Source organism: Pseudorca crassidens, chromosome 18 (genome assembly GCF_039906515.1).
Source record: "Pseudorca crassidens isolate mPseCra1 chromosome 18, mPseCra1.hap1, whole genome shotgun sequence".
Lineage (NCBI taxonomy): Eukaryota > Metazoa > Chordata > Mammalia > Artiodactyla > Delphinidae > Pseudorca > Pseudorca crassidens.
Window position 1 is genome coordinate 74,930,826 of NC_090313.1, and position 20,867 is coordinate 74,951,692.

The following is a 20,867-nucleotide window of genomic DNA, read 5'->3' on the forward strand; positions in this document are numbered from 1 at the left end:
TGCCTGGACTGGCTAAACAGACCAGCCTTTCAGCCCCTTCCTCAGCTCTTTGCCTTCAAAATCTGCAGGTTGCCTCTCTGGTTGGAGCTGACGGGGGAGAGGGACTTGGGGGACCGCCAGGGATGGAGTCAAGATGGCTGCTGTCCACTCACTGCCCTCCAAGGACCCGCTGGGCCCTCTTGCCTCAAGGGCAGGCAAGGTTCAGACCACAGAAGCTAGAGGCGGCTGAGATGGAAACCCGGACCCACTGAAGAGTGCAGAACCCCCAGGTCTTTGTCTTTCTTCTCTTCCCTTCCCAGGCCAGGAAAGGCTTGACTGGTGCATGTGCAGTGTGTGGTGTGAGGGGGAGGTTACTGGACTCCAGGCCTGATGAGGGGGCCCGAGACAGGGCCTTGTTTAGAAAGCCTGTCACCAGAGCTTCTCTGGGCTGAATGTATGTCAGTGCTATAAATGCCAGAGCCAGCCTGGACTTCCTGTGATTTTCACAATCTGGGGGCTGATGAAAAAGGGGAGTTTTTGTTGTTGTTGCTGCTGTTTGGGTTATTGGTCTGTGTAACATCCAAGCCAGCATTTTTAAAGCCTTCTGGATCCATGCAGAGAGAAGTGATACGGTGAAGGGAAGTGGGGGGGGCGGTATTTGAACACAGTTGAATTTTTTTTTTCTAAAAAGAAAAAAAGAGATAAAGGAGCTTTCCAGATTTCAGATTCTGTCCTTATCACCTTCAGATTTTGTCTGCAATTATTATTATTAGTAGTATTTTAAGTAATGAAATATCCTCTCTACTTGCCAGCTAGAATTAGGAAAATCAAGGAGGGGAGTGGAGAAGGTTATCTGGACAACCTCATTTTACCCCAGAGCGGCAGAAGCCTGAGGGAGCAGGTTCTGAGACCTACCCTGCCCCCAAGCCCGAGCCCAGCCTCGGATTGTGGAATGTGTGGTTCTCCTGGGGGTGCCTGTGGGCAAAATGCACAGCTGAGCGCTCAGCTGCTTCTCAGCTGGGGGAATGTTGGGGAGTGAGGGTGAGAGAGCCCGCTCACAGCGTCGCATCGAGTCCACACTGAGGCAATCGCGCACACTCCCTTCATCGGTGACTCCCTTCTCCCCAGGATGCCCCCCCCATCCAGCTAAACACAAGCATTCAAGTAAAAATTTTTGGTTTTCTGTTTCCCCAAGGCAACGTTTCCACGAATGTAGACTCCAGTATATCGGTTTCCGTGAGCCCTTTCTGACTGCACCCCTTGCCTTGTCCTGCGCTGTTTCCCTTCCCCGCTCCTCCCTCCACCTCCCCCCGCAGACAAGAATTCGAGACCCAGCAAAAGAAGATCTTTTTAGTGATGGTTGCTCGTTATCTGTCTGATCCGCTGGGGACGGGGCTGCTGCCCTTGAGGTTTCTGGCCCTGGAAGCCGCCGACCTGGGCGCTCTCGGTGGGGCCTGCGGAGAAGGGCTTTGTCCTCCGTTGCGGTCTTTCCCACAGGCAGCCTGGAGCCCTAATCAGCGCCTCCACCGAGGGAAGGGGTGCCCCGAGGGCTGGGCAGGATGAGCGGAGCTGCGAGGCAGAAATAGCCCCTGGAGCATCTCCCCGATTCCGCGGCCCTTCCAGGTGGCGCCTTTCACTCCGGGATTGGGAAAGGGCTCCGGGGCTGGGCCCGCGGCCCCCGAAGTCAGAGGGAGCGGGCCTGGCCCGCCTCTTGGGCAGGAGGCGGCCCGGCCGAGGCGGGAGACGCACCTGGGTCCGCGGAGCACCGGGAGGTCCCCCGGCGCCCGGCGCGGGGAGGGCGGCGCGGACCCCGCTCCCGGCCGCGCCCGCGTGCCCGACCCCGGGCCGCCGCCGAGGTTGCTATGCGTTGCTGTGAAACGCCTGTCAATAAACCCTGTTTGGACAGTGGAGCGAGAGCACAAGGGTTGTTTGCTTAGTGGTTAGAGGTTCAAAAGTCGGCATTGTCCCGCTGCAAGCGATTACAAGTTCTTCCCCTTCCCGGGGCTCGGCCCGAGAGCGCTGACGCCCGCGCGCGGCGCGCATCCGGGCGCGGAGGGGCGCTTGGCTGCTCTCGGACCTGCCAGGACCCTGCTCTGGGCGGCGAGCGGGCCGCCGGCCACCAGGCCGCGGAAAAGGCCAGGAATGAGGGCCCCCGCCGGCAAGTGAGGCCACCACGCCTCCGACGCCAAGGCACCACCCCTGGAGCAAGCCCGGGGGAACGCGGGGACAGGGCGCGAGCGGGCGGCGCAGCCTGAAGAGGCTTAGGGAGGTCGGCGCCGGGACACCCGGGTTTATTTTTGACGACAAGACCTAGCGGCTCCGAGCGCCGCCCGCACCATGCCGGGGGTCAAGGGGCCCCAACCCCTCGGGCCTCCAGGTGCCCTGTCCCGGGTTCGGGCCGCCAGGGGGCGCGCGGGGGCGCGCGCTGCTCGCTGCCTCTGGAGGAAAGGGACACAGTTGTGACCCAGCTGAGAGGTGCAAACTCCAGGGCGTCTCCGACTCCGCTGCTCCCAGACCCACGCGGCGAGCCTTCCCCGCCACGGTCCCGGGCCTGTTGAAACTAAGTACAAACTAAGTCAGGTGCAGAAGATTCTTGGATCTGGTGAATGTTTAAGAAAAACAAATTTGGGGGAGGGGAGCTATCCACTAAGAGTCTTTTTGGGGACTTCCCTGGCCGTCCAGTGGTTAAGACCCCGCGCTTCCACTGCAGGGAGCGCGGGTTCGATCCTTGGTCTGGGAACGAAGATCCCGCACGCCGCAGGGCGCCCCCGAAAAAAAGGGGGGTCTTTTTGCACAAGACGTTCCTTTAAGAAAATTACAGAAATATGGGTACGATATTAATATAAGGAAAGAGTGTACCAGTATTGTGGAACTCATGTCAAGAAAGGGGATATATGGAGAGAAAACAGGCCTGGTCTTTTTTTTTTTCCTGTAAACAATTCATAACTTTATCATATCCATCTAATAAAGTTAACAAGATGGACTGCTAGTGAAAGCAATGACAGTTTCAATGAGTTTCACTTCTTTCTGATACTATCTAGTAGGAGGCCTCCGACTAGAAGGCCTCCTACTAGATAGTCAAGTATCTAGTCAAGAACGCTAATCTTAAATAGAAATCTAAATATATAAACAGCAGTATTCTGGCTGTTGTCATTCACAACCACCCAGGAAAAGATAAGAGAAGGCAACAAGCAGAAATAAAGAAATCTCAGCTACAGAATCTTAAGAAGAGCTTATATGTTTTTAAGAGCACTATTTGCACCTTGTTTTAGAAATAGGCTGCTGTTTGTTAGTTTAAGGGCCTTGGGGAGATCACAACCTCGCAGCCACAACTTCCTCATTTGTAATATGACGATCAAGTGAGGTCATGTGAGCAAATGCAAGTTACAGTGTACACTTGTGATGAGACCCCAATAATGACATGAACTCCTCCTCCTTTTAACGATGAATCATCGTCTCTGAAGGGCTCAAGCGTGCTTAAAGTGAATTTTTTTTTTTTTAAAGTGAATTTTTGAACGAGGATAATTTCTCAAATCATTAGAGAGTAACTCCTTCCAGAAGTTTTTCTAATGTATTCAGCTCTGCTTACTTTGTCAAAATAGCCTCAAGTGTGTTGTCTTCTGATTTCCAGTGCCTAGGTGTCTGCACAGAATCTCAAGTGGCAAAGCACTAACATTCCAGAGGAGAAGATGAGTTACTGCTCTGCATAGCTTACCTGCCCTTTTATCTCCCAGGAGAGATACTGTATCCCCAAACACTTCCAGTTGTATTAGGAGACTCAGATTAGTTGAGGTTGTAGTTGGGAACCTCATTATCAGTCAGGATCCTTTAACCCAAAGGAGGCAGAGAGGCAGATACTCTACCTAGATGGTATGATGAGTTTCTTTATTTTGAAACAATTTCCATTTCAACACCTCAATTCCGTAGTCTTCCGGGGGCCGCCCCAAAAAGCTGCTGCGGATTGAATTCTTCAAGCCTGACTCTTCCCTCGAAGTCATTTTAACGCAAGCATTTTCTTCTAGCCCCCATAATTCTTCCCTTACATTAAAACTATAGCAGCAGATCTTGTGTTAAATTAGTTTTGCTTTGGAGGATAAAGAAAACATACCTAAATAACGTAGGTTACCTGGAAATTTTAAATTAACTTTTAAAGTATATTCTTAAATCCCATTTAGACTATACGATCTTCCAACCCCCATAATTCTCACATTTAGTCTTTTTTTTCTTTCTCTTTTTGCCTCGTCCTCTTCTTCAAGAGATGACTATGATTTTAGGAAACCAAGCAGGTTTTATTGATACCTGGGACAAGCCCAGTGATACTGGGCCAGAACAATCACTAAATATTTTCTCTACTTAGCTACAAACCAGAGGGAATATATACTTCTTATATCATTCATTTCTTGAAGGTTATGAAAATAGATCTAGGAAAACCCCCTCAAATTCCAAATAAGGAAAGTAGAATCTGTCAGTTCCAGAGATTATAGCAACATTTACCTTGACATTCTTCTTGGAGGTATCAGTTTAGAGAAGCTGGGGGCAAGTGTGTAGGTGACCTTTTGGGTCTGTGTCTCTAGTACCCAAACATTTGTTTTAACAACAGCTTTTTCAAATTGGAATTTGTCACTAACCTCAGTTTATATGGATAATATCAACTAAGTTGCTAGAGGCCCAGAGTTAATGACCAGTTTGTTCTTTCTCCGGGATCTTGGTGATTCTGTGCTAGAGATCTAATCCATAAACCATAACACAACCAGTTTTGATCTATGAAGAAGAGTTCCCTGGGATTCAGTGATGACCAAACTGTCCCTTTACACACACACACACACACACACACGTGCTTAAAAAAATAATATATTCAGGTCATGTATTGGGTCTATGCCTCAAATAATTTTATTGGTAAGTAGGAACCTAGGCATTTCATGGCCCCCCACCCTTTTTTTCACAATCAGTATCAGCACATCTTTTTTTTTTTCATTTCATGTCTTTTAATATTTGTGTTTTAATTTCTAGGAAAGAAATTATTTTCTAATTGTTCATTTGTTATCTCAGAACTTTCAGGACAGTCTGCTCTCATAACACTTTGTATCTGCAGTATGACAATAATAGGTTTTATACAAGTGGTAGTTGATAAATTCCTCTCCAACCTCAGGAAAGCAAATAATGAAAAACAAAGTAGGAGCTAAAGTCACTGTAGTATGAGCATACAATGGCTTGTTGGTGGCACTTAAATAATTTTAACTCACTGACATTTAGTAGAATCAGTGACAAAGATTAAGTACCTAAACCACAGATTAGGAGCTGTTAAAAATGGTGTCGCCAGGCTCTGTCTTTTATTCATGAAAGCCACAGTATATGTTCTTTCACTTTGTGCATCTAATATATTAAAAACAACCACAACAAAACTCAATGGATCTAGATTCTATTTTCAGCCCTCCCTCCGTTTTCTAGGCACACCTATGTTAGGGTGTATGTGCATTGCCAGAAGCAAACAGAAGAAAGACATACTTGAGCGAGAACCAGGGACCATTGTCCAATAAATAGCAATATAGAAGCATGCAGGAAGGACAAAAAGAGAGACTGCTCGTAAGGAATCCACACATATTAAAAAAAAATAATGTTCCCCCTCAAATCACTTTATTGAAATAATGCAAATTTCAGAAATCCAAATTCCTCTAGTTATTTTCATGTGTTCCTGTTATAATTTTCATCGTGTGTATGAATTTCATATAACCAACTTTATACTTTTAGACATCTGTTAGTGATATATTGTTAAACACAACAGACCCTGATTCAGAGTGACAGGTCTTGGTCATGATCTTCAGCCCACAGAAAACCAACAAGCAACATTTCTTCCTCATTTCTAGGGTTAGAGTCTTGAAATGCACCTACAGTGTTATGATAGCTGCTCTTGGGTGGACACGTGGCCAGGACGGAGAACCACAAGGCCAAATGACCACACAATCGGGCCGTCGCAAGCTGTTCAGGGAGCAGATTTTTAGATGGGCTTGGATTGCTGCACAAAGCTGGGCGCTACGTTCGCAAGTGTAAAGCCAGACAAAACAGACAGGCAGCAAAGCTGCTCCCTTGGCGGGAACTTTTAGTTTGCCGCCACCTCACACCTCTATCTCGGAGAAACTACTGCCTGGATTCGAGTCTCTGAATGTTTTAGACAGAAAAAATGAAAGCATGCTTTGCTCATGTCCAGACAGGCCGGTCGTCTACAACAGGGCTGGGGGGAGGGCAGTAGGCCTGGTATCGAGGCGTCTGTGCGCGGCCCCAGCCTGCAGCGAAGATGCCGCTCAGGTGGCAGCGGCCTCGCCCCTCCCCTTGCGGCCTGGCCCACGGATCAAAGGACCGGACTCTCGCCACGGCCCTCAGGACCCACCGCCCAAGCGCCACGAGCCGCAGGAGCGCGCCGCGGGCGCCGGGGCGCAGGGGTCGCGTAGCTCCCGGCCTCGGACGCCGCGCCGGCTCCTCGCCCGACGGGGAAAGGCCGCGCTCGTCTCCGGGCGGCCTGGCGCCTCCCGAGGTGGAAGCGCAGCGAAGCCCCCGTGGCAGCCGCACCAACCTGGCGGGAAGCCCGGGGGGGCCGCCGCCGTCTGCGCCCCGGAAGTCGCGCCTCGAGATCCCGGGCACGTTCCTTTTCCTCTTCGGAGCAGCTTGGTTTCCACAGCTGCTTTTGTCATCACGGTTAAACGTACTCCGAGTTTTTCAACGGCGTGCCCCGCTATGGGCGGCGGAGGTGCCGGGAACCGGGCCCCGGTGAGTAGCGCGGCGGCGGCTTCCACGTCGGGCTTGAGCGCCGCGGGCGGTGGCGGCGGCGGCCGCCGGGCGGGCGGGAGGGACTTGACTTTGAAGGGGAGGCGGGAGGTCGGCGCGCTCAGCCCCACTCCCTGCCGCCCCTCCCGCGGCCGAGCTTGCGCGAGGTGCCCGGCAGGCGGCGCTGCTGCTCCGGCGGAGCGGCCGGGTCCCCGACTGTCCGAGGACGGGAGAGCCGGAACCAGCGGGGCGGGGGGCGGGGAGCGGCAGGGGCAACCGGCGGAGGCGCCGCAGGAGCGGCCCCAGGGAGAGCCTGCGGCCCTCGGCTGCTTCTCCCTCTTCCTCGCCGAGGGCGCAGGGCCGCGGTCCACGGCAGCAGGTGTCGCCTGGCCCAGCGGGTGCGAACAAGCCCACCCCTTTGCGCCTCTCCCGGCCGCGCTCTGGCACTTTCGGCCTCAGCCTCCTCCCTCCATCGCCATCAGGCGCGGCCTAACCTGCGGAGAGGCCACGTCCCCCGGAGCCGGGGGCCCGGTGGGTGCCCACCGCCCTCGCACCTCGTGTCGCCGACAGACGTCTCCCTGGCCTGCCCCTCACCAGACTCCAGATGTCGTCCAGCTGAAACGATTAGTGGCGGTTTGAGGGCTGATCCCCAACCTGGGCCCAATTTGCGGGTGGGGGAGGGGAGAGGGCGGAATCACTCTTAATCTCGACTCACGGCTAAATAATTTACTCAAGGTTTTCTCTTCCTGCCAATTCCCTTCCCTGCACCCCTGCCCTTGGCTTCCTGCTTTGTGAAGCCCCAGGGAGAGAAGGGCCAAGTCTTAATAAAAGTTAATATTAATAGTGGTGGAGGCGCCGGCAGGTGCTTCTCCACACCTCATCTCCCCCTCTCGCCCCGCCCTCCTCCTCCAAGCCCGGCCCCCTCCTCTGGGGTTCCTTTGAATATTGGAGATGGGCCTTGCGCTTGGGGGGACCATTTCGGAAATAAGGGCGCTGGAGTGAGAAGCCTCGGTCCACGTGTTCTGTAAACCACATCCTCCTGCAGTTGCCGTGAGCGCGGAAGGTGGCAAAGGTCGGGCGTGCACACGGTGCGCGGGTGCCGCTGCAGAGCACGGGGTCAGATAAGCGCGCAGGGGGAGTTGGCAGGTTGGACAGGAAAGATACCCGCAGGAAGGGGACGGGCTGAGCAAACTCGCGGGAGGCGGGGGTTGTGTTGGGGGGAGGGGCACAAAAATCAAAAAAGCAACAAACCAATACTGTAAAAAGAATACCTAGTAACGCCAAGGACCTGTTGCCAAGGACCTGTTTTCCTAACGCGGGGGCAAAGGACTCAAAGAGGTTGTCCTTCCCATAGCAAAGCCTGGTCTGGTTTAAGTTTTTATGAACGCACGTTGAGGCCTTCCACGGAACAATTCCTTCCAACAAGTTTGAACAATGCAGAGGGGTGGAAAAAGTTAAAATTTGCTCCTTCTTTCAATCCCATCCCTCTGGGGTACCAGTGTTAACACCCCGGTGCATATCATCCCAAGAATTTTTTGTGCTTAGGCAAACGTGTATCACTTATCTTGTTCTTCCTTTTGTCTCTCCTTAAAAAAGAATGAAGTCATACTTTTCGTTGTGACTTGCTTTTATCAGTTAATAATATATCATGGCCATTTCCCCAGGTCATTATATATAAATCCAACTGACTTTTTTTTTTAAATCCAACTGACTTATTAACGGCCACTGCATTTTATAAATTTGGGTATACCAGATTTTATTCGTTTACTCAACAATTTCTTTGAATGTTTATTATGTTCTAGGTGCTGGGAAAACAGCATTAAGATCACAGATAAAAATCCTTGTTCTTGGGAAGCTTACATTTTAGTGGGTAGAAACTGAAAAGACACATTTATTCAACTGCTTTTCTACTACTGATGGATTTTCACGTTGCTGTCAGCATTTTGCGATCATAAGTGGTCCAAAGGTAAGCATCGTTTTACATATATCCTTTTGTATCTTATTTTATTTTATTTTATTTTTGCGGTACGAGGGCCTTTCACTGTTGTGGCCTCTCCCGTTGCGGAGCACAGGCTCCGGATGCGCAGGCTCAGCGGCCATGGCTCACGGGCCTAGCCGCTCCGTGGCATGTGGGATCTTCCCGGACTGGGGCATGAACCCGTGTCCCCTGCCTCGGCAGGCGGACTCTCAACCACTGCGCCACCAGGGAAGCCCCTCTTTGTATTTGTAAAGGATAGATAACTCAAATAGGAAATCCTAGGTCAAAGAAAATGCTCAATTTAAAACTTTTTTTTCGCCTTTAAACTGTAATAAATATAGTCATTGCTTTCCAAAAAGGTTTAACAATTAACAGTACTGCACAGGTGCCTATAATGAGTTCCCCTTTCTCCATGGCCTCTTTGCACTAGAGGTTATTGCTTAAATTTTTGTTAATTTGATGGACAGAAAATGGTAACTAACTTAATTTTATGTTCCATGATGTACTAAGCAGGTTGAGCATATTTTCATATTTTTTGGCATTTGCATTTTTTGTGAGCTGCTTGAGTCTATTATTTTCTAGTAAACAGAAGGAAAGGAACCAGAGGGTTTACACATCCCAGGCCTTGTGCTTGATTCTTTAACTTATTTAATCTTTGCAAAAACCAATATCTAACCCTATGAGATAGATTATGACCCATGCCTTTCTGATGTCGAACACCATGCTATTTCAACCGTGGTTGTGTCTGCTCTCTGAATGTCGTAGACTTTCTAAGTATAAAGGCAAAGTAAGAATTATAAGGAGAATAGTAGAGAGCTATCAGAACCGTCATCTTCAAAATTGAAAAGCAAATTAAAAATGACAAAAAAGCCTTTGCTACCAAAATGTCAGAGGATTATTTTCCTTAATATATAAAAAAATTCAATGCAAAATGACAGGACAAATACCAGACTTCTAATGAAATATCATCAAATAACATAACACTTTTAAAAATCCAATACTCAATCTGGTGACGGTTTGATAGCTTTTAAAAATCCAATACTCAATCTGGTGACGGATGATAAACAGGCATCTCCTATACTGATGAAACTGTAAATTAATATATTTTTGAATGGCAATTTGGCAATATTTTAGAAGTCTTAAAATATACTCATTAAGTTTAGTAATTTCACATCTAGAACTAATCTAAGGAAATAATCAGAAGTAGGGAGTTGGAAATAAGTCTCTGATATTAATATTTTGGGTAACTAAGTTATGGTATACCCATTCAGTAGAATATTACATAACCATTAAAGCTGCTATTTTCAGAGTGTTTGATGATCTGACGAATACTTATTCCTTTTGTCTTGTAAAGAATATATACAGTATGACGCAAAAGAATATACATGTACAGCATGATCTTTTGCATCTAGGTATCTATGTATTTATGTATCTAGGCTGAAAAATGGCCCTCTGAAAGACATCTATAGCCTAATCCCTGGAAGCTGTGACTGTTACCTTGCATGGCAGAAAAACCAAACAAGCCAAAAAAAGGGACATAAAAATCAAAACCAAACCAAAACACCAAAAAACAAAAAAGCAACAATCCCACCCCAAAATGTTGTTACAGATATGATTAAATTAAGGATCCTGAAATGGAGAGATTACCCTGGATTATTCATGTAGGCCGTAAATGCTACCACAAGTGTCTTTATAAGAGAGAGGCAGAGGTAGATTTCACACACACACACACACACACACACACACACACACACACGAAAGTGATACGAAGGAGCAGTGAGAGATTTCATGTTGGCTGGAGTGATGCAGCCACAAGCCAAGAAATGCCAGCAGCCACCAGAAGCTGGAAGAAGCAAGGATGAGCTATTCTCCCACAGTCTCCAGTGTGGCTCTGCTCACATCCTGATTTCAGCCCAGTTTTGGACTCTGGCCTGAAAACTGTGAGAGAACGAATTTATTGTTTTAAGCCAGCAAATTTGTGATAATTGGTGACAGCGCCCACAGGAAACTAATATGGTGGTGTTTCTGTTGCTGTATAACAGCTCCACACTCAGTGTCATACAACAAGCACGTCATTATGTCCATGGATTCTGTGGGTCAGGAGCCTGGACAGGGTACAAGAAGAATGACTTGTGTCCACTCCACAATGTCTGGACCCTCAGGAAGACTTGAGTGGCCAGGGCAGAAATCATCTAGAGGTTTCTTTAGTTTTAATTTTAAAATTTTATTTCATTTAAAAATTTTATTTATTTTTTTGGCTGCACCTCACAGCTTGTGGGATCTTAGTTCCCCGACCAGAGATTGAACCTGGGCCACTGCAGTGAAAGCGCCAAGCCCTAGCCACTGGACCGCCGGGGAGTTCCCTAGAGGTTTTTTTATTCACATATCTGGTGCCTGGGCTGAAAGGAGCCCAAAGCTGGGATCATTGTGGATTGTTAACCAGAGCTCCCCTTCGGCGTGGCTCGAGCCTGCTCCCAGCTTGGAGGCCTCAGGGTGGTCAGGCTTTTACATTGTGGTTCAGAGCTCCGCAGATTTGTGTTCCCAGTGAGCAGGCGGGAGGCTCCATGGCCTATTGTGGTCAGCCTCCAGAAGTCACAGTGTCATTTTTACCACCACTTTTAATCTATTGATTGAAGCATTTACAAACCTCTCAGATTCAAGAGGAAGGGAATAAATCCACCTCTCCATGGGAGGAATGTCAAAGGATTTGCAGCCATATTTTAAAACTGCCACAGTTAGTTCCATGCCCACAAATTATTTACATTCTCCATGTCCAAGTTCTCTCCTCCTCAAGTTTTATGTTACTTACTAAGGCATTGGGCTCAGGCTTAGGTGACAGGGTCTCCTAATGTAAATCAGGTCCAGGTGGATGTTAGGCACCTTGACTTAAGCTCTTTGGGTATGGTTCTGCTTGGTCTGTAAACTGAAGAATTAAAGACACAAGTTTTCTGCCACTCCTCCCCCAAATAAACCCAACATACAACAGTAGGACGAGTATAGGATGACTGCTAAGATACTCCTGTTCCAAAGCGGAGAAAACAGAAATGCATAGCAGTCATTGGTTTATATTAATTTTGAAATCCATCCCAGTATGTGATGTTCGCTTATTGATTAGGACTCTGTCCTGCCTCCTGGGAGTGCCTGTCTGGGACTTTCCCCTCTGTCCTGTGGGTCTCTTTCTCCTCTCTCCTGTGGGTCTTTGTTCCCATTCTCTGAATCATCCTCCCTTTCCCCATAAAAAGGAGCCAATGATTGTAAATTTTTTCAGTCTGCCTTCTGCCTAAGTTTGGGCAGCCAGAGACCTCATTTCATTTTTTTGTTTGTTTTGTTTTTTAAAATATTTATTTATTCGTTTATTTATTTGGCTGTGCCGGGTCTTAGTTGCGGCATGCGGGATCTTCGTTACTGCGTGTGGGACCTTCGTTGTGGCATGCAGGATCTTTTAGTTGTGGCATGTGGAATCTTTAGTTGCAGCATGCAAAATCTTCAGTTGCAGCATGCAAACTCTTAGTTGCAGCACGCATGTGGGATCTAGTTCCCTGACCAAGGATCAAACCCAGGCCCCCTGCATTGGGAGCGCAGAGTCAGCCACTGGACTACAAGGGAAGTCCCTCATTTCATTCTGTACCACCTCTGTTCCTCTCTGTTCAAGCTGATATAATTCCCTCAAAATCTCTGTGGGTTTCTCATATCGCAATTTATAAAAAACGTGCTCCGTTAGCTAAAGTCACCCACTGAGATTCCTCGTCTACCCTGAGCCCATGTGGCTGTCGTGTAGCAATGCCTTTAGAGCTTTAGAAGCCCTGCTGTTTAACAGAGGTCGCTTGTAAGGTTTTCCCTGCAATTCTTAGAAGGCAGAAGAGGTCCAGAATGTGGCGTCTCAACATGTGCCACTTTGGCCTGGGCCGTAGGCAGCTGAGAGTCAGCAGATCCAGGGAGAGTTCTCTGTCCTTCCCTCTCCTGCCTAAAAGTAGGGCATAAAACCCCCTTTGTGAAGGTATCCTCCCTCTCCTGTACCGGGAAGTGGAGAGCAACTTCTGTCACTGGAGGTGGAGAGTCAGCACAACGATGAGCCTGCACAGACACACCTTTTACTAAAGTGACCGTCATTGGCCTTTCGTTTTCCTCATATATTTCCTAGCCGCTTCCCACATGTATCATTTCTCGAAGCCCAAACCTCCTTTCCTTTGTTAAAATGCTATACAAGGCCTTGAGTCTAGTTACTTCTTTGAGTTTCACTTCCTTTCTGTGAACTCCCATGCAGGTAAAATATTAATAAAATGTGTGTTCTTTTTCTCCTGTTCACCTGTCTCTTGTCAGTTAAATTGGAAGGCTCCCAGGTACTGAGCCTAAGAGGAAAAAAATTTTCCATCCTGACAAGGCCTTTTGTCTAGTTGAGTTTATGAAGCAGCACCTCTACCTTTCTTAAGTGCTAACAAAGGGCTTTAAAGTCACGCCCTTGGCTTCATTTTTATTCTGAAAACACTTTTCTTTTTTTTTTTTTTTCTTTTTACTGTGTCCTGGATTTGATCTTTGCTCAGAGAATCCTTTGCTGGCTAAGTTCCAGCTGAGCCCTCTACATTTCCTCTTAATCCTCACTGGTAACTGAACGGTGTATTCTTTTCACCCTTTCACATCCTCTGTAGGCAGCTAGAACAAGTTGATGGCCCCTTTAATATCCCATCCAGAAATCTCCTCAGCCAGATTACTGAGTTTATTAAGTACATTTCCTATTTTCCCTGGTATCCCAGGTGACAGCGTTCTGCCAGTACCTAGCATGTATCTCCTTTCCTTCAGCATCCAATAACATTTTCCTCACTTTGTTCAAACCCTCACCATCAGCTTTCCCAATGCCTGCCTGACTTCTCCCTGCCAGCCAGTCCCCAAACAAACACCACATTTTAGGCATTTTGATGGCAACAGCCCATTTCCAGGCACCAAATTCTGTCCTGTCATCTATGACTGTGTAGCAAACCACCTCAAACAACAGCTATTTCAATATGTTCATGGATTCTCTGGGGCGCAGGAGCTGTCTTTTCTCCACTGCCCGGAGCCTCAGCTGGGCAGTCCTGAATGGCTGGGGGCTTCTTCATTTACGTATCTGACACCTCATTTGACGTGACTCAGCTGGAGCTGTTAACTGGAACCTCTGCATGTGGCTTGGGCCTCCTCACAGCTTGACAGCCTCAAGGTCATCAAACATCTTACCTGGTGGCTTCGGCCTCCAAGAGCATGTGTTCCCAGCAAACAGTGAGGAGGCCACATGGCCTGTCATGACCCAACCACATGGAGTTACTTCCTCCACATTATATTGGTCAAAGCAGCCACAAGCCCATCCGGATTCAAGGAGGGAGGACATATATTCCACTTCTTGATGGGAAGACTGTGAAGATGTGGTCATGCTTTAGAATAGCCACAGGCACACACCTGTGTTTATATGTATATGTGCACAGACTGCAGACTGAAAGGAATCATACCGAACTATGAGTGATTAAGACCACTGCTGTGGTGTTAGGAGCAATTTTGGTTTTGTTTTTTCCTTTTTCTTAGACTCTTCTGTATTTTTCAGATTTTCTATAATTATATTTATTTTGTGATAAGCAATTATTTTATGTTTTACTATTTTATTATAACAAATTTCAAGAACATTAAAAAGAAACATAGTATAAGGAACTCCCATCACCCAGTTTTAATAACGATCAACTCATAGCCAATTTTGCTTTGTTCACATCTCCCCAATATTCTGAAGAAAATGCAAAATATATAAATGCATCTCTAAATTTTTAGAATATATCTTTAAAAAATATGAATACTTTTATCTTTATCATACCTTAAAAATAGCACTTCTGCACAGCAAAGGAATCCATCAGCAAGATGAAAAGGCAACCTACTGAGTGGGAGGAAAGATTTGTAAACCATATATCTGATAAGGGGTTAATATCCAAAAAATATAATATAGAACTCAATAGCAAGAAAACCCCATACAATCTGATTTTAAAAATTAGGCAAAGGAACTGAATACATATTTTTCCAGAGAAGACAGGCAGATGGCCAACAGGTACAAGAAAAGATGCTCTACATCATTAATCATTAAGGAAGCCCAAACCACAATGAGATAATCACCTCACACCTGTCAGAATGGCTGTTATCAAGAAGACAAGAAATAACAAGTGTTGGTGAGGGTGTGGAGAAATGGGAACCCCCGTACACTGTTGGTGGGAATGTAAATTGGTGCAGCCACTATGGAAAAGAGTATGGACGTTCCTCAAAAAATTAAAAATAGAACTACCACATGATCCAGCAATTCCACTTCTGGGTATTTAGCCAAAGAAATCAAAAACACTACCTTGAAAAGATACATGCACCCCCATGCTCACTGCAGCATTATTTACAATTTCCAAGATATAGGAGCAACCTAAGAGTCCATCAATGGATGAATGAATAAAGAAAATATGGTACATATATATAATGGAATATTATTTAGCCATGAAAAGAATTAAATATTGCCATTTGTGACAACATGGCTGGACCTTGCGGCATTATGCTAAGTGAAAAGGTCAGACAGAAAAAGAGAAATACTGCATGATCTCTCTTACATGTGGAATCAAAAATAAAAAAGAACAAAAAACCAAACAGAGCTCACAGGTACAGAGAGCAGATTGGTGGTTGCCTGAAGTGGGGGTGGGGTGACAAAATGGGTGAAAGGAGTCAAAAGATACAAATTTCCAGCTATAAACTGAATGTCATGGGGATGTAATGTACAGCGTGGTGATTACAGTTAATAACACTGCATATCTGACAGTAGCTGGGAGAGTGGATCCTGAAAGATCTCATTACAAGAAAAACAATTTTTATAACTTCGTACGGTGATGGGTGTTAATTAGACTTATTGTGGTGATCATTTCGCAATATATACAAACATTGAATTATCGTGTTGTACACCTGAAGCTGATACAACGTTATTTCAATTATACCTCAATTTTAAAAACAGCAGTTCTTCTTTAATATCATCGAATATCTAGTCTGGGGCTTCCCTGGTGGCAGAGTGGTTAAGGATCCACCTGCCAATGCCGGGCACATGGGCGCGAGCCCTGGTCCGGAAACATCCCACGTGCCGCGGAGCAGCTAAGCCCATGCGCCACAACTACTGAGCCTGTGCTCTAGAGCCCGCGAGCCACAACTACTGAAGCCCACGCGCCTAGAGCCCGTGCTCCGCAACAAGAGAAGCCACCCCAATGAGAAGCCCGCGCACCGCAACGAAGAGTAGCCCCTGCTTGCCGCAACTAGAGAAAGCCTGGGCACAGCAATTAAGACCCAATTCAGCCAAAAATAAATAAATACATTTATTTTAAAAAATTATCTAGTCTGTGTTCAAAGTTACAATTGTCTCATAAATGACACAAATGTCCTGTAAATGTTTTTATTTTATAGTTTTGTTTTTTAAAAATGAGGTACAAAAAAAAGGTTCGCAAATTATGATCCATTGCTATATCTCTTACGGCTTCATTAATCGATAGTAGAGATTAACTCTTCAGTCTCTTGGGTTTTTTAATCTTACAATTTAGTTGTTGAAAAAAAACAGGTTTAGGGGACTTCCCTGGTGGTGCAGTGGTTAAGACTCTGTGCTCCCAATGCAGAGAGCCCAGGTTCCATCCCTGGTCAGGGAACTAGATCCCACATGCATGCCACAACTAAGAGTTTGCATGCCGCAACTAAGAAGCCTGCGTGTCACAACTAAAACCTGGCTCAACCAAATAAAAACAAATAAATAAATATTAAAAAAAAAAAAGAAAACAGGTTTATTTGTCCCATGGAGAAATTTGTATTCTGGTTTGTTCATTATATCATCACAGTATATACTCATATTCATAAATATATAAATATATTCTCCCTTTCTGAGATAAACGATAAATGGATGTATACTATACACACGAAGAGTTATTTTGAAAACATGACTGTAACTGTGGCTGAAAGGAGGAATCCAAAGAGGTCTCCTGAAATTTCGCCAGAAGTTGTATTAAAGAGGATCAGAGCATAAAAGTGGTAAATTAAATGAAAAGTATAAAGAAATCCATGGAGGATGTTGGCATCAGGGGAGGGAAAAGAAAAAAGAATCAAATGCATTGGGAAATTATAATCTAACAATGAAAAACCAGTAAGAGGCATAAAGGACAGGATGGGAAGAAGGGAGATGCTAGTTGCACTGAATTCATTGATGCATTCATTCCTTCAATGAGTCATTCCCTATTTACTGAGCACCTGTCCAGCACAGGGCTATATTTTATGTATTATAGCACTCATAGAACTATTAGAGGAAAGTCAAAATGGAAAAAGGAAGTATGTGGAAAAGAAACATGGAAACTCTTTATATAGTTTCCTGGATGTTTGTTTCCTGCATGTCCCAGAATTAGTTCAGAAGCAGTGGGATGCAGTCGGCTTTCTCAGATGATGGACCTTTGTCAGGGTTGATATGAGAGGTGTGACATCCATGCCTGGCAACCTTCAGGGGCAGAGCCTTCAGTTTTAGGACTTGAAAACTGACATTTGCAATGAACAAATTTAAGAAATTTTTGCAAACTTTATTAATTTATTTAAAAAATATATCTATTTTTTTCCACCCAAATGTGACACAGTTATTGTGAAAAATACAAACCATCAGAAACATAAATTATTAAAAGTGAAGACACCCAAACCACTAGTGTCTACTAAATTTTTCTAGATTCATATTATTCTTTTTCTCTACTTGCAAACATTTATAAATTTCTGAACTTCTTGACACAGAATAATTTCTTCCTTGGAAACTAGCTAATGACAGCTAACATTTATTGAAAGAAGCTAAATAATTTGCCTCAGGTCAGACAGCCAGTAAATGGTGGACCAAGGATTCAAACCCAGACAGTGCAGCTTTTAGAACACATGCCATAAGGGCTTTCTAGGGAAGTGATCTCCAATAGAAAGAGAATCCAAATCTCATATGCAATGTAAAATTTTTAGTAGCCATATTAAAAAGAAGTAAAAAGAAACAGCTGGAATTGATGTTAACATATTTTGTTTAACTCAATATATCCAAATTACTATCATTTTAACATGCAAACAATATGAAAATTATTAATGAGATATTTAACACTGTTTCACACGAAATCTAAATTTAATGTGCGTTTTGCACCTCCAGCACATATCAGTTTGGATTAGCCAGATTTCAACTGCTCAGCAGCCGTGTGCGGCCAGTGGCTACTCTACTGGACAATGCGGGCTACGGAGTTTGAGTTGTTCATTCACAGATGTTGACTGTGGGCCCTCTATGTGTCATGCATCATGCTTGGTGCGGGGGAATCAGTGGTGAACGAAACACAGGGCTCACACTCTAGGGGAGGAAGCAGAGGAAAAGCAGTGAATACATCAAGAAGTACACACCACAGGGAAGTCACGTGATTGCGACCATTGCTATGAAAAAAGAGAAAGAAAGAGAGAGAGAGGGAGGGGGAGAGAGAGAGACAGAGGAAGGAAGGAAGGAAGGAAGAACGGAGGAAGGGAGGGAGGAAGAGACATGTAAAGAGTTACTAGGGGGCCTACTTTAGCTAGGGTGGCCAGGAGAGATGTTTTTGCGGAGGTGACATTGGAATAGAGACCTCGGTGACAAAAGGAGCGATAACAATGACAACAGTAAAAGGCCAGTTCTTGCGGGAGGTGCTGCTCTGAGTGCTTTCCGTACACTAACTCACTGTAGCTTCACAAAAACGGGTTAGGCCGGGTCTGTCATTCTCCCCATTTTCCAGGTGAGGAGACCGAAGTGCAAGAGGTGAAGTAATGGCCCAAGTTTACACAGCAACTGGGAAGGAGCCACTGAAGCAGACCCAAGGAAGAAGAGCTGTCCGGGCAGAAGAATTCACGTGAAGCCTCAGGGGGACAGTAGCAGGCTGACCAACGGCCCCAGACATCACCAGGTCCTAATCCTGGAACCGGTGGATGTTGCCCTGCAGGGCGAAGGGACTTTGCAGATGGGGAAGTTCATCCTGGCTCATCCGGTGGGCCCAGTGTCATCACCAGAGTGCTTATACATGGGGGGAAGAGGGAGATTTGCCATCACATATGTGATCCCTGTGGAAGCAGAGGTTGCCATGATGGGTGGAAGGGCAGGAACCAAGGAGCGCAGTCCCTGCCGACAGTTTAGACTTCGACCTTAGAAGCGTAAGACGATAAACTTGTGTCGTTCAAAGCCACTAAGTTTGTAGTAATTTGACGGCAGCGATAGGAGCCACCCGTGCGTCTTTTCTCTGTGCTCTTTCTGGCCTCCCGTTCTTCCTGGCTCTTCTCTCTGCAGAGAACTCCCTCCCTTGGTCCCCTCTCTCCAGCTCGCCTCCTTCAAACTCTGCTAAGATTCCCCGGAATCCCCCAGGCTTGGTGTCCCCTTCCTCTGTATTCCTTGAACACTTCGTGTAAATCTGTGTTCAAGCACTAATCACACTGTATTATAATGTGCCCTTTCACTAGTCTGATTCTTGCTTTTGATTTGATGTTGGATTTCTTGAGAGTAGGGATTCTATATTTTGCCTTTTTCTATCCCCAGTAATTGGCGCAGGGTCTGGTAAAACTGTAAGCAGTTCATCCAAGTTTATGGAATAAAAAACAACAATAACAGAAAACTGCAATAAGGAATCACAGCATACAAAGTCCCGTAATAAAGGCGATTCGCTCCACGGTCCTGGGATTCTCCGGCCAGGGTCTAACAGGCACAAAAGAGTGGGACTGTGTCTTCCTGTCCCCACACCCTCACACCCCCGGAGCCGTCCCCTTCCCTCCCCAGGCAGTCTGACCTTGACCTGTCTGAGGCATCCTAAGTCCCACAGCTTCCCCAGTGCTGTGCACTCTGACCCCGGCCTATACTGGTTGTTGAGGCTAAGAGCTCAGCCAATGATGAATGAGGTGGAGAAGTGTTTAGGGCTTCTGAGTGCTGCCCCAGCTGTAACTTGATACATCTGTTGCACTTTCTGTAGGAAAAGCAACAATTTAGTCAATGTTCTTTTAAATCATGCCCATTTCTTCTAGACATAAAGTAAGGTTCAAATAAGAAAAAGATTTAAAAATCATCTGTAATCTCTCTACCCACAGTTAATCATTAATAACATTAAAAATAGTATTATTGGGCTTCCCTGGTGGCGCAGTGGTTGAGAGTCCGCCTGCCGATGCAGGCGACACGGGTTCCTGCCCCGGTCCGGGAAGATCCCACATGCCGCAGAGTGGCTGGGCCTGTGAGCCATGGCCGCTGAGCCTGCGCGTCTGGAGCCTGTGCTCCGCAACGGGAGAGGCCACAACAATGAGAGGCCCGCGTACTGCAAAAAAAAAAAAAAAATAGTATTATTAATGTCAGAATGAGTACATTGCTAATTAATATATAGAATGAAGAACATAAAGTGAAATGTAGAAGAATGCCCAGTTCCACTCCCCAGAGTTAACTACTATGAATATCTGGTTATACTTTTGTCTAGCCTTAAAAAAAACTATACAGCAACTCAAAAAAAAACAGCAACAGTATTGTAAACAAATAATAAAAATTCCACAAAACCTACTAAGATGAATTCCATTTCTTTAAAAAAAAATCTTAGTCTTGTTTTTACAAATGGCTAAACTACTCTAATGGCCGATGTGCTTGTAATTGTACGTGAGCTGTATGGTCTCTCAAACCCTCTCAGATACTCAGTGTACAGGATTGAGGAGTACTCTCGCAATATGTGTTTGGTCACCCATCGAATACCTGCATTTTATAAATGGTGAAAAGAGCACAGCTGAAAACGAGCTCTTAACCTGCCTTTACTAGTTACTGGCTGAACTAAGTAAAGAAACCTGGAGTCTTGAGTTTCTATTTCTGGTCTCTGTTCCTCATCCCTGAGGAACTGACAGCTACGTGGCACCATAAGTGACAGCCTGGATAAATAAATAGTAAGTGTGAAGTGCTTTTATTTAACCTCCAAGGTTAAATGAAGTTCAAGGTGAAGCCATAGAGTTTACCTGTCAATATGGGCCTAGTTTTGACTATTTTCAAGAATCTTGCCTTTGTGGCTGATTTATTTTCTTTAAACATGCTTTATGTTTCCAGAATCAGCTACAAGGCTGGCCTTGGAAAAGCAACCTCCTTACTTCCAGGAGAAATTGG

The 20,867-nt window shown here is 45.9% G+C and overlaps 1 long non-coding RNA gene across 1 annotated transcript; it reads left to right on the plus strand.

Annotated features, from left to right (window-relative positions):
• Positions 1-7,010: 7,010 nt before the first annotated feature.
• Positions 7,011-20,266, plus strand: LOC137211086 (uncharacterized). The gene is made up of 3 exons (XR_010936876.1): positions 7,011-7,269; positions 8,541-8,704; positions 18,493-20,266. It is a non-coding gene; the product is annotated as an uncharacterized lncRNA (long non-coding RNA).
• The last annotated feature ends 601 nt before the right edge of the window (positions 20,267-20,867 follow it).